The following is a 14769-nucleotide window of genomic DNA, read 5'->3' as shown; positions in this document are numbered from 1 at the left end:
TGGCAGGCTTGCCGGCGTCGGGGACGAGGTGCAGGAGAGGAGAGGCGCTCGGGCCAGGCACGGATGCGAGGGCTGCTATGGGAGGAGGACGAGGGGCCGAGCGGGACTCGGTTCTGCGGGGGAGAGATGCGAGTGCAGCGCTGCGAGGGAGAAGGGATCGAGCGATGGGTGCTCTGGCGGCGCAAGGGAACGAGGAGGAGGGTGAGATGGGGATCGGGCTAGGGTTAGAATTAGGTGGGCCTAGGGGCAAATGGGCCTTAGAGGCCGGCGGGGCTGCTAGTTGGACCTCGATCTGCTGAGCCAGACCATGGAGAGGGAAAGGCCAGAGGCCTGGTCGGCTGTTGTTGCTGGCACCTACCTCTCTCTTCTTCAAATCTCTCACAAAAGCAGGAAAGCAAAGAAATAGAAGGAGAGAAAAGAAATGAGTGGACAAGAATTTGGGCAAGGGGATTATTTTCCCGGACTCACAAAAATGCGCTTGTCCCAAGAAAATAGAAGTGAGCATGATTTCAAGATTTAAATTCAAATTCATTTGAATTTAATTCAAATGGTTTGAACCATGACGAGGATTTCAAAGCGCCCAAAAATGTTGAGAATTTAGGAGGAGCCTCGAGAAATGGAGAAAGAATTATGGAGAAAGTTTGGAGAACAAACATGAAGCAAAAAGGCATGAGAATTGAATTGCAAGTGTGTTATGGTGATTCCAAAGTTAATGGAATATTTTAATATAGCTCTCTAATTATCGAGAGGATATGTTGTAAAGAGAATCACCATGTGAATTCCCTCGGTTTAAATGGATCAAAGATCCATACGGTTTATTTAGTTGAGTTGCAAAAATTAATTATATGATGGCATGATGACATGATGCAATGCAAAAATAAAAGGAGCAAGCAAAAATGAAACACAAGGAGAAAACCGGAACCTATGGAAGTCTTCTCGAGCATCGGTCTTGGGGCGTCACAACACTCCACCACTACGAGAGGATCTCGTCCCGAGATCTAGGATGGCATCGGAGGGAATAAACGGAAGAAAGAGAAGAGGTAAAACTAAGTTGCTTCTTTGACAAACGAGTGAAACCAAAGAACCTTGAAAAGATTAAGCCATTTTGAGAGAAGAACACAACAGAGATGAACAAGGTTGAAAACACTCCATTAGAAAAGAGGAACAAGGAAGAAACAACTTCGGGTAGCACTCCGATTGAAAAGAAAAAAAGAATTGAAAAAGAACTTGATACGATGATAAGATACTTGAATGAAAACACGACACACCGGTTGGAAAAGGATTAGCAAATGAAAGAATATGGTCTTGGCAAGCCGAGATGAGGAGTGAAAAGAGCAACATCAATAGACCTCCAGGAGAAAGAATAGGATATAGATAATTGAGATAAAAGAATGTAGAAGAAAATGTCAACTTCTGCTACAAAAGAGCTTGAAGAGGTATCCTTAGGAGAAGAGTCGAACGGAGTTGTTAGAAAACCAACAACGAAAAGAGTAAGCTTGTCGTGGCCTTATGGAGAACATGTCAAATTATGAGGTGACAACCTGCCACTCACGAGAAAAAGAATTTGGATTGATAAGAACAAGGAGACGAGAAACTTATCTCACCGGAAGGTTAAATGGAGAACTTGGATCATTTATAAGCACCACAAATAGCAACAATCCTTAGGGAAGAGCTTTGGTGAAATATAACCCAAGATAACTCCAATGAAGAGATTGATGGATTTAAAATACCTCGTTCTTAACAACATGTGAATCATGAAACATGAACTCAAATTATCAAGAATGACATAATACCACCTCCAATGACGGAAGAAAGAATTGCACTCCGGATTGCAAGATGAAGAAAGCTTGAGTTCCTTAAAAGAATCTCGATGAAAACTTCAAGAAGGAATTAAAGTCCTTGATGAGCCAACAAGTAGAGCCTCCATGAAGAACTTCGGTAAACAAAAGGCTAACGAAAAGGAAGAGAAGTTGAAAACACAAGGTGAAACCTTGTAATGATTTAGATGGATCTCCGTGATAAAATAATTGAGAGAGCTTTAAACTCCGGAAAAGAAAGATGAATCAAGTGAAACCGAGAATTTGATGAGCCTCCGGAATAAGGAATTGAATATACTCGATGAAACAAGAATAAGAATTACATTATGCTTATCCTTCATCAATTAAATTGATGGCACACAATGGATTTGGCATACTACTTATTCTCGTAGAAAGGATTAAGAGAGATATAGTGCAAACTTGAGAAAGTCTTCAATGATCCACCGGTAGAACTTGAGAAACATAAATGAATTGATGATAACAAGAGGAAAAGAATCTTGAACGAACCACCGTAAGAATAGAAAATGAATGAAGAAAAGATAAGGAAACACCAGGGAGAGTTAGAGAACGAATTACGATACTTGAGGGAATTTGATACACGAGAACGAAGAGATCACGAGCTGATTATAGAATATTTGAATGATGCACCAGTAAGATTTGGAGAACGAGAGCTGAAAGCTGGAATGAATAATTCTGAGATGATTGGCTCCGGAGAATCAAACTGAAAAAACTTCTGAATTGCCCTGGAAGGGTGAAAAGAATTCTCACAATCGAAAACAATTATGAGAGGATGGCATGAAGCTAGAACCATGACTCTTTGAGAGAACAGATAAGATTGAAGAGAACCCCTAGAGGTATTGAAATGTTGAGAATGATTATGAGAAACACCACCATGAATTATTTAGACACTCCGGAAGAATCAAAAGCAAAGAGGTTGATCCAACGATGAAAAGAATTTGACAGATCTTGGAGAAATACATATGACTGATGATAATTCATTCTTACATCAAACTTTGAAATGAATTTGAGAATAACACCGGGAAAAGAAGACTCGGGTAAGATCCAGGGAAAAGACCTGTGGGTTAGGGCCCACTCAAAAGACACACCTTTGGAATGATCACCGGTTGAATTAAATGACTCAAAGGAGATAACAACCTCGAGACAGCTTGAACGGAATTAGGAATGTAAGCGCGAATCTTCTGAGATATCTTCAGCACTCCGGAACAAATGAATAGCGAGAGGTGAACAAATAAGAGAGTCTTCGATAAGAACTTCCAACATGGAAAGCATGTGAACCAATGAAAAAGAAAAAGATATGATCAACACCGAAAGCTTGATTTGAATCCACCGGAGAAGAAAACGAGTGAAGAGTGACGAACTTGAAGCTCTGTTAGTATCTTCTTGTGAATCACCGGATAAGAACATTGACAGAAAAGAATATAGAGACTTCCCATCAGTAAAAGGATTCTTGAATAAGAAATCTGAGTCCTAAAAAAAAAAAAGGGGGGGGGGGGGGGGAAAACAAAGGCAACTTTGGGCAGATGGAATGGATACCGTTGAGAAAAACTGAGTATTGACCTCGCAAATATTGAAAGGATAGGATTAACTTCGAGAGAAGCACATCGGTTGAAAAGGATTGGCATGACCATCTTGATGATCGAAAAAGGATTAGCACTCCCATAGAAATATGAGAACACCATTTAGAAAAAGGTATGGATTCAACAATTGACTTTGAAGCAACTCGAATACCACAAACCAAAACAAAACAAAGGATTGGCTTGCAGAATAAACCGGAACAAACATATGATAGACCACATGTCGTACCGTGTGTCTGTTGGAAGGATATCCTACGTGATACTTGAATTCCCACTTATAAACTCCCGAAACTTTCTAGTTATGCAATCAGGTGTTGGGGATACAGGGGAAGCATAATATCTCACCCAAAACTAGCAAATCCTACATCGAGATGTATCCATCCTTCAACACATAACCAAGAAACCTTCGGAAATCATTTACCTCAACCTTCGAAAAGCATCCGTTATACGAGTTATGGCAATACTCCCGAACTCCCACCCCAGTACTGGGTGGCGTCGAGGTTATCTCACCAACAACTGCATAAAAGATATTTTCGATGTCGGCAAAACTCAGGTATTTCAGAATTGCAACGATAAAATTGTGACGACAACACCTCGGAGCTCAACTCCCCAGGACACTGCCACAACACCTAAATGTCAGGAGGCACCAAGAACAATGTTCTCGTCACAAAACCATCGAAACGATTCCAAGATACCCGCGTGATCCTAAAAAAAATTAGTGAAATTTGAGAAGAGAAGAGTCAAAACTCTACGTCAGGATGGCTCACCAGAGCGACGAAGGGACTAAGGAGTAAAAAGAATCCTACTCTCTGATATATATAATCCTATAAGACTCAAAGCATTTTTCTGGACTCAACAACGCCAGCGATTCGATCAAACAGGGGGCTCCTAAGTCAGGGAAGGCTCCGATTACCAACTTGTAACGCCCTCGATGCGGCTATATCTCCCACGTGTCGAAGCACAACTTAGAGGCATAACCGCATTGAAAGCAATGTCGCAAGTGACGTAATCTTCACAAACAACCCATGTAATACAATAAGGGAAAAGATACATAGTTGGCTTACAATCGCCACTTAACACAAATGCATGAATAAAGCATTACATCGTCCAGATACAATCAAGGTCCGACTACGGAACCAAAATAAAAGAAGACTACCCCAAATGCTACACAGATCCCCGATCAACCCCAACTGGGCTCCACTACTGATCGACTAGAACGAAACAACACAAAGAACAAGATCTTCATCGAGCTCCTCCCTGAGCTTGGTTGCGTCACCTGCTCGGTAACATTGGCACCTGCAAACTGGTTTTGGAAGTATCTGTGAGTCACGGGGACTCAGTAATCTCACACCCTCGCGATCAAGACTATTTAAGCTTAAAGGTAGGGTAAAAGGTATGAGGTGAAGCTGCAGCAAGCGACTAGCATATATGGTGGCTAACATACGCAAATGAGAGAGAGAAGAGACGGCAAAGCACGGTTGACAAACTATGATCAAGAAGTGATCCTAGAACAACCTACGTCAAGCATAACTCCAACAACGTGTTCACTTCCCGGACTCCGTCGGAAAGAGACCATCACGGTTACACACGCGGTTGATGCATTTTAATTAAGATAATCTTTAGGTTTTCTACAACCGGACATTAACAAATTCCCATCTGCCCATAACCGCGGGCACGGCTTTCGAAAGTTCAAATCCCTGCAGGGGTGTCCCAACTTAGCCCATCACAAGCTCTCACAGTCAACGAAGGATATTCCTTCTCCCAAGACAATCCGATCAGACTCGGCATCCTGGTTACAAGACATCCTCGACAATGGTAAAACAAGTCCAGCAACACCGCCCGAATGTGCCGACAAATCCGATAGGAGCTGCACATATCTCGTTCTCAGGGCACACTCAGATGAGCGCTCCGTACAACTAAAACCAAACCTCGAGTTTCCCCGAGGGTGCGCTGCACAGGGCTCTAGTTTGGACCAACACTCAGAGGAGCACTGGCCCGGGGGGTTTAATAAAGATGACCCTTGAGTCTGCAGAACCCAAGGGAAAGAAAAGGCTAGGTGGCGAATGGTAAAACCAATGTTGTGCATTGCTGGAGGAGTTTTATTCAAGGCGAACTGTCAAGGGGTTCCCATAATACCCAACCGTGTAAGGTACGCAAAATCAAGGAACATAACACCGGTATGACGGAAACTAGGGCGGCAAGAGTGGAACAAAACACCAGGCATAAGGCCGAGCCTTCCACCCTTTACCAAGTATATAGATGCATTAATTAAATAAGAGATATTGTGATATCCCAACAAAAATATCCATGTTCCAACAAGGAACAAACTCCAATCTTCACCTGCAACTAACAACGCTATAAGAGGGGCTGAGCAAAGCGGTAACATAGCCAAACAACGGTTTGCTAGGACAAGGTGGGTTAGAGGCTTGGCTTAACAATATGGGAGGCATGATAAGCAAGTGGTAGGTATCGCCGCATAGGCATAGCAAAAGAGCGAGCAACTAGCAAGCAAAGATAGAATTGATTTCGAGGGTATGGTCATCTTGCCTGAAATCCCGCAAGGAAGAAGAACGATTCCATGAAGAAGACAAACGAACATAGTCGAACGGATCCTCACAACTCCGGAACGGGACCGAAGCTAACAAGGGAAACAACCCGGAAAGAAGCAAACAACATAGTAAACAACCATCACATAAGCATGGTATGATGCACAACCAAGTATGATGCATGTCCGGTTTAATGAAGCAAGGCAAGGCAAAGTGCACAAACAAAACTACAAGTTAAGTGGAGCTCAAAACGAAGCACCGCATCAATTATTTAGTTCTCTCTCGTTTGGTACTCAACAATATTAAATGTTGATTAACATGCAAGAGTTGAAACATGAGTAGAAAAACATAGTTAGGCATTTTAAATGAGGCCGGAAACATTAAACAACAATTCCGGTAAATCCTCCATATGCATATATTAGGTTTGGTACTGTTCTGACCTAAACCATATTTAGAATTGTTAAACATGCAAAGTAAGGCCACCATGTTAAACTAGACATTTTTCTACACCAATTACATATACAGTTTATTAAATTCTGAGTTATGGTTATTTAGTTATGAATTAAATCATTTTAGCATGGCATTTGGGCAAATTTAAACAAACAACACTTTAAACATTTTAAACATAGATGAAAGTTGCAAATTATGAAACTAGATGCAATTCTAGTCACATACCATATATAAATCATTTTAATACGATGCTCGGTTAATGAGTTACTTATATGCATGAAACTTAAGTGGTTTTTTGTAAATAAGCAGTACTCTGGATAAAAGACAAATTCATAGAACGGAAAAAAGTGACATGGGCCGAAACTGGCTGGCCTAGCAGGAACAGGAGCTGGGGGCATCTCACCATGCCTCATGGGCTGGTCGGTGGTGGAGGCCCATGAGGGCCGACTGGCATGAGGCCAAGGGCGCGGGCGACGTGGAGAGGGTCGGCTCGGAAAGGGAATGGGCCTTGAGATCGAGACGGGGCACTGGCAGATCGAGCAGTTGGATGCGGTCAACGCACGCGGCTGGACTGGGCAAGCTCCTCTGCTCGTCTCTGAAGAAATACGCAGCGAGGTTCAGAGCGACAGCCTTGGCGGCGAGAACGGCTGGGAGCAGAGCTCTGGTGAGCGGGCGAAGGGGCGGCGAGGTAGGCGTTCGGATCTGCGTGACGTAGGCAACGACTAGGCGCTACTCGTCCTCCTCTGGTGCAGGGACGAGGCGGCCATGGCAGGCGGGCGCCTGGAGGCTCGGGCGATGGCGTTCGACGGGACCGGCGTAGCGGTGGGTCTGCACGGCGGCGGAGGGGTCCAAATCGACGGGAAACGGCACACCGGCGAGGTCCGAGAGGCGACGAGGGGAGCTGCTGGCATTGCTGGCGCTTGCTCGCCGGGGATGGCAGCGGGCCACGACAGAGGAACAAGGGCGCGGTGGCGGAACTTGGCGAGGCTAGCAGATGACGTGGATGGATCCGATGCAGTGGAGCTTGGCAGGGCCAGGCATGGCGATGGGCGGCGATGGGTTTCCCCGCTGCTGTTGTTGACTCGCGACGAAGCTTGAGGCGGCGCGATGATGTACAAGGAGGGCATCATGGACAGAATGGAAGCGGACAAAGGCCAGGTGCATCGGACGGGAGGCAGACGTCATCGTCGAGTTCCGGTGGAGACGACAACAACCGGAGCTGGGCGGCGGCGGGAGCTGCAAGGCCAGGGCGTCTCTCAGGCGCATGATGCGAGAGAGGAGAAGGTGAGCTCCTGCGGGGGGGATGCGGCCGCTGCTGGTTGGGTGGACGGCGAGACCCAAGGGAGGCATTGGTTGGTTGGGCATGGAAACCAAGGAGGAGCAGTGGCGGCTGTGGCTGGTGGTCTTGGATCGGGAGGGGATGGATCCCGAGAGTGATTTGGTGGAGTGTGGAGCGGCTGAAGGGGGACAATACCTAGATTTTAGGGTTGGTGCCTAGGGGATAGGTCTATATATATAGCACTGGATTTTTGGGTAGGGGCTAAAACGTCCCGTCGATCGTAATCGGGCGGTCGAGAAAAATAGACTAAGAAGTCCAATTAACAAAACGGAGACGTTTTGTAGATGTTTGGGGATGATCCGGACACAGCGGTAACGACTGTCCGGGCCGGGTCCGGGACAGATTTCGGACGCATGCGGGAGGAGGTCCGCGGGCTGACGAGAGAGGTTAGGTAGGGCCTGGCGGTGAGAGGTAGTGCAGAAGGCAAAGGGCTGAGAAGATAGAAGAGGAGAGGCCCGGCGACTGTTTTCGGAGACCGAAAACATCCGATGTTAGACCGGCTACTATGCCGCTATAGTTTAACGATTGGGCTATCAGACGAACTCTGAATGAGATGAAACTTGACAGGCAGTCTATCTACACTATAATAAGACCACACGCCAACTTTCATCCCATTCCGAGGACATTATCCGGCCACTTATAAACATAATATTTCGGAGGTGCCGCGGGCGCGTGCAAGTGTGTCTGGGCTCAGAATGGACAACGGAAGAAATGAGGAGACCGGGACAGATGCAAGTTTTGAAAACATGATGATGCAATGCACATGATGACACACAAGAAAAGACAAGGCAACAACAACGAATAACTAGAATACACCCGGGACATCGGTCTCGGGGCGTTACAGCTATCCATATCCGACGAGCCCAGGGAGCCGTCCGACGATACATCGATACTGGGCTCATGGCGGCCTGCATAATCATATTCGGCGTTAGGGGAAGTAGTGCGACAAAGGAACTATGAGTTACTCTGGTGTCCGAATACTTACGACTTCCCCAGGGGCTTGGCCCTGGAAGCCACTCGTCTTCGCCTCGGCGGCGGCGGTGGAAGCTATCCGGAAGGAGAGTCCTTCCCTTCTTGGACCCTTCGGCCTCCCCAGTTGGGGCGCCCTTCTTTTCTTGTCTCTCCCAACTAAAGGGGGAGCATCTTCTTCTTCCTCCTCGTCTTTCGGGGAGGAGTGTGTCGCAGAGTTCATCGAATGAGTCCTGATACACCTGGCATTGGGAACTCTTTCGGGTTCCCTTGGCCTTCTTGGTCTTCTCCTGGCACCTTGTAAGGAGCCGGAGTCAGCATCTTCCGTCAGGCAGAGCGTCTGCTGGGCCTTCGGGCAAGGAGCCGGACAGTCAATCTGTCCTGACCATCTGCTGCCAGTCTTGTCAAAGGTACGGGAGCTTAGATCCCGCATAGAGTCAAACTATGAAAAAACAAGTATCCTGTAGAGGTAAAACAGCTTACCGCGTTGGCTTGGCGCTTCGTGCAGAATCCGCGATCCTCGGTAGTAGGAGGGGGAACCTCGGCGCCCTTGAATAGCACCTTCCAGGCATCCTCGTTTGTGTCGAAGAGCCTGTTCAGAGTTTGGTGCTGGGCCGGGTCGAACTCCCACAAGTTGAAAGCCCGTTGTTGGACACGGGAGGATCCGGCGGACGAGCATGACCTGGACTACGTTGACGAGTTTGAGCTTCCTGTTCACCATGTTTTGAACACATGTTTGGAGTCCGTCAGCTCTCGAACTACCCCAGGATAGGCCTTTCTCTTCCAGGAGGTGAGCCGCGTGGGGATGCCAGATCGAACTCGGGGGTCCGCTGCCCATAGGGTCACGCGGCTCGATGATGTAGAACCACCCCGATTGCCACCCCTTTACGGTCTCCATGAAGGAGCCCTCGAGCCATGTGACGTTGGGCATCTTGCCCACCATGGCGCCTCCGCACTCCACCTGGCGGCCACCCACTACCTTCGGCTTGACATTGAAGGTCTTCAGCCATAAGCCGAAGTGGGGCTTGATGTGGAGGAAGGCCTCGCACACGACGATAAACGCCAATATATTGAGGATGAAGATCGGGGCCAGATCATGGAAATCCAGGCCATAGTAGAACATGAGCCCCCGGGATGAATGGGTGGAGTGGGAATCCCAGTCCGCGGAGGAAATGGGTAAGGAACACTACCCTCTCATGGGGCCTGGGGGTGGGGATGAGCTGCCCCTCATCTGGGAGCCGGTGCGCGATGTCGTCGGCAGGTATCCGCCTCTCCTCAGCTTCTTCATGTGTCCTCTGTGATGGAGGAGACCATCCACCTGCCTCCCTCTTCGGACATGGTTGGAGAAGGTTGAGGTAGGAAGTGCGGACTTGGGCGCTGCAGCTCGAGTGCGTGAAAATGGATGAGCAAACGAGGCAGAAGGCGTGGATGAAAAGGTGAATCCTTATCCCTTTATATGGGCGGATGAAACTAAGCGTCCCCACTAGCTTGGTAAAACTCGCTTATCCCCCAAGTGCCGTAATCGATGGCGCGGTTGGGTTACCCACACCCGTATTGATGAGAGTCCCGTGATAAGGGGACACGATCTCTGCTTTGACAAGACGTGTCAAAAAACTGCCTCGCGTTATGTGCGGGGCTAGTTAAAGGAAACGGTTCGAATAATCACCGGGCCGTGACATAATGTCGTGTTGCCAAAACAAGTCAGCAAATTGGATTTGTGGAAATATTATTTTCTCTACGGTGGTATGTGGAACTTATTTTGCAGGGTCGGACACTATCCTTGCAATGCCGAAGACAATACTGCGCGCCGGACTCATCGTCATTGAATGCCTGGTTCAGGGGCTACTGTGGGAGGCCTGGATTAGGGGGTCTCCAGACAGCCGGACTACCTCCATTGGCCGGACTGTTAGACTATGAAGAAACAGGATTGAAGACTTCGTCTCGTGTCCGGATGGGACTCTACTTAGCATGGAAGGCAAGCTAGGCAAATACGGATATGTGTATCTCCTCCTTTGTAACCGACCTTGTGTAACCCTAACCTCTCCGGTGTCTATATAAACCGGAGGGTTTTAGTACGTAGGACAACATACAATCATACCATAGGCTAGCTTCTAGGGTTTAGCCTCTCCGATCTCGTGGTAGATCTACTCTTGTACTACCCATATCATCAATATTAATCAAGCAGGCCGTCGGGTTTTACCTTCCTCAAGAGGGCCCGAACCTGGGTAAAACATTGTGTCCCCTGCCTCCTGTTAGCATCCGCCTTAGACGCACTGTTCGGGACCCCCTACCCGAGATCCGCCGGTTTTGACGCCGACGGTCGTAGAACCCTGCCGGCACTTGGCTTCAGCTCCTGCGCCTCTTTGCCAACGAGCTTCCATCCAGTAGTCCAGGTGGTCTTTGGCTGCGGGGCGGACGGCTGCTGCAACAAGGCCTCGTGGGTCGCGGTTGACGTCTCCGCTGTAGGCAACGCAGCCTTGGACCGCGGCTGGCAAACGTTTGCCCCACGCGGCCTAGGTCGGCGGTGCTCCCTGCACTTCAAGTACGATGGCAACACGAACCTCTATGTGAGGGTGTTCAGGGAAGATGGCCGCCGCGTCAGGTGTTGCCCCGAGGACAACGATGGTAGTGAGGTGCTCGACCTCGGTGATGGCCGCGACGAGAGTGAAGGCGGGCTCGCCCTCGGCGCCGGCCATGGCTCATCCAGCTATGGCGACTCTTCTTCCGGCGACAGCTCCAGCAGCGGCGGCTACGACCCGCCACCACGCCGCCGTGCCCGCTTCAAAGGTGGCAGCGGGTCGTCTCGTCACCGCGCTTCAGTGAAGCGCGAGGAGGGGTCTGGCTGAGCTCAGGAGAGCGCCATGGGCCCGTCCTCGCGACCTGCAGCGGGAGCACATGCCACTTTTGTTTCGGTCTTCTTTTCCTTCCTGCAATAAGAGAGACAAGTATGGGGCCCCGCTGGGGCGTGCAACAACTATGATTTCCAAGTGGCTGTGCTATGTTTATCACTCTTGTGTTGTGTTACAGCGTCAACATTTCATGTATGCGCGTAGGAATAACTTAGCTTGATGTGCCTGAAGTAGTTTCCGCCTCGCGAGGTGCGCGTTCCCCAGTGCCTGGCGTGGCCTCCTGTGCTCGGAAGGCGTCTGGGAACTGCAAAAATTCGTTAGGAAATTCTTATTCTTCTGAATCCTGGTTTCAGGCACTGCCAGCCATGACCCAGTGTTTCGCATCGCGGTACCCAGGGGGCACAGATTGAGAGGGGTGCGCCAGCTTGCGAACTCGAGCGACGGTGCCTTGCGAAAAACAGGAAAATGAAATCGCTCACGAGGGCACCCGTCTAGCCCCCTCGCGAGGCATGCGAGGGAGAGTACGGGTAAAAAAACCGAGGAACTGAGAGCAGAAAAGGAGGCAAAAAGGCAATGGAACCAGGCCAGCGAGGAACACCAGAAAGCAAATTCTCACTAAAAAGGGGCAAGCCAACTGCGGAAAGCAAATGAAAAGCCGCGTTCGGCACCTAGTCTAGTCTTCTTGTCTTCTCACGAGCGCGGAGCTAAGTGCTACCACTAAGATGTGGGAGGGAGTCCCCGAGGCCTGAGGGCGGCACTCCTGAGACTCCGGGGCGTGTACAACCCCACTCATTATTACGTGAGAGTGTCACGAGCGGAGATCTTCACAGGCACTGGGCCTTGCTTCACAAGCGCTGGGCCTTGCTTCATGGGTAGAACTTCCGAAGGTGCTGGATGTTCCAGGATTTCTGGATGGGGATCCCGTCCTGCGTCTCCAGGCGCGCGGCGCCAGGCCTAGAGACGTGGGCGACCTGAAACGGGCACTCCCACATGGGTGAGAGCTTGTGCAGCCCTTCCCTGGAGAGCACCCGCCTCAGGACAAGATCACCCACCTTGAGCGTCCTAGAGCGGACAGTGCGACAGTGGTACCGCCGCAGCGCCTGCTGGTACCTCGCAGCTCGGAGCGAGGCTTCACGAAGGTGTTCCTCCCCAGCACGAGGTCCATCCTCCGCATGGCATCCTGCTGCATTTCATCAAACGCCAGGACACGCAGAGCGATGCCTGACCTCGTGTGGGAGAACCACTTATGATCCATAGATGAGGAAGAACGGGGTCTCTCCTGTCGGCCTGGTGGCGATGGTGCGGATGGACCACAACACGGGCTGGAGCTCGTCGTGCCAGCCCCTGCCGCATGCCTCGAGTTTCTTCCTGAAGGTCCTAGTCTTGAGACCCCTCAGAACTTCCGCATTGCATGTTTGGCCTGGCCATTGCTCCTGGGGTGCGCCACGGAGGCGTAGTAGATCTGCGTTCCAAGGTTAGCACAATATGTTTTGAAGAGATTGCTAGTGAACTGTGAGCTGTTGTCGGTGATGATGCGATTAGGGACCCCAAATCGGCTTACGAGGCCCTTGATGAACTTGACTGCTGACCCAGCTGGGATGGTGCGGACGGCTTCCACTTCCACCCACTTGGTGAATTTGTCGATGGCGAAGTAGAGGTAGCGGTAACCTCCAGGCGCTCGAGGGAATGGGCCCAGGATATCCAGCCCCCAGACCGCGAGCGGCCATGAGAACGGGATAGTCTGGAGGTCTTGAGCCGACTGGTGGATCTGCTTGGCGTGGAATTGGCAGGCCTCGCAGGATTTCACCAGCTCGGCCGCGTCGTTGAGTGCCGTCGGCCAGTAGAACCCGCTGCGAAAAGCCTTGCCGACTAGGGTGCCTGACGACGAGTGGTGCCTGCAGTCTCCGCCATGTATGTCAGCCAACAGCTCATTCCCTGTTCCCGGGAAATGCATCATAGAGAAACATCATTTGGCCGCTTCCTATATAGCTCACCGTCCCGAATGCAGTACGCTATAGCCTGCCGGGCCACATGCTTCGCGTCTTCCTCCTTCTCCGGCAATGTGCCTTGCGTCAGGTACGTCCTGAACTCCTCGATCCAGCACCCCTCCTGAGGCTCGAGCGCTAAGAGAAGGCACGCTCCTGAGGTTGGGCCGCAGGCGGGGGCTCCCGAGGCTGGTGGCTGGGGGAGTTCCTCCTGAGGTGGCGTCGGCTCCATAGGCGAAGGTGCCACCGAAGCCTTGAAGAGCCGCTCCTCGAAGACGCCAGGCTCTTGGGGTAGCCGCTTGGATGCTCTTTTGGCGATGTCGTCGGCCTCTTTGTTGGTGCCACGAGGCACATGCTGTAGCTCCAGGCCCAGGAACTACCTCTCCATTTTGCGCACCTCCGTGAGGTATGCCTCCATGTGCTCATCCTTTGGCTCGTACACCTTGTTGGAGAAGTTGACGGGGAGCTGCGAGTCTCCCTTGATGGTGAGGCGTTTCACCCCCAGGGCCACCACAACCTTGAGGCCAGTGATGAGACCCTCGTACTCTGCGATGTTGTTGGAGACCTTCTTGCCCCGCTGGAAGTAGAGCTACATGACATAGTAGAGTTTGTCCTGAGTGGGCGAGATGATCACGGCTCCAGCCCCCGCACCCTGGCGTGCGAACGCCCCATCGAAGTACATGACCCAGCCATCTGGTGCTTCACTCCCTGGCGAGAGGGATCAGTTCTCGCCTGCTTCGAGCTCCAGGGCGTCGGTCCATTATGCCACAAAGTCGGCGAGTGCAGCCCCCTTGATGACCCTGGTTGTGCTGAACTCCAGGTCAAATGCTTGCAGATCGATGTTCCATTCGGCGACCCTTCCCGCAACATTGGGGCTTCTAAGCACTCTCCCCAACGGGTAAGCTGAGATGACCTTGATGGGGTGACCCTGGAAGTAGTGGCGCAGCTTGTGCGAGGCCACTAGGAGCGCGAGCAAGAGCTTCTGAGGCATGGGGTATCATGCTCTCGCATCTCGTAGCACTGTGCTGACGAAGTACACTAGGTGCTTGCTACCTCTTGAGCACGCGTTGGTTTTCCCTTGAAGAGGAAAGGGTGATGCAGCAAGCAGCGTAAGTATTTCCCTTGTTTTTTGAGAACCAAGGTATCAATCCAGTAGGAGACCACACGCGAGTCACCTCGTACCTACACAAACAAATAAGAACCTTGCAACCAACGCGAT

Source organism: Triticum urartu, chromosome 3 (genome assembly GCF_003073215.2).
Source record: "Triticum urartu cultivar G1812 chromosome 3, Tu2.1, whole genome shotgun sequence".
NCBI classification, from domain to species: domain Eukaryota; kingdom Viridiplantae; phylum Streptophyta; class Magnoliopsida; order Poales; family Poaceae; genus Triticum; species Triticum urartu.
The sequence above is the reverse complement of the archived record's forward strand: the minus strand, read 5'-3'. Positions refer to the sequence as shown.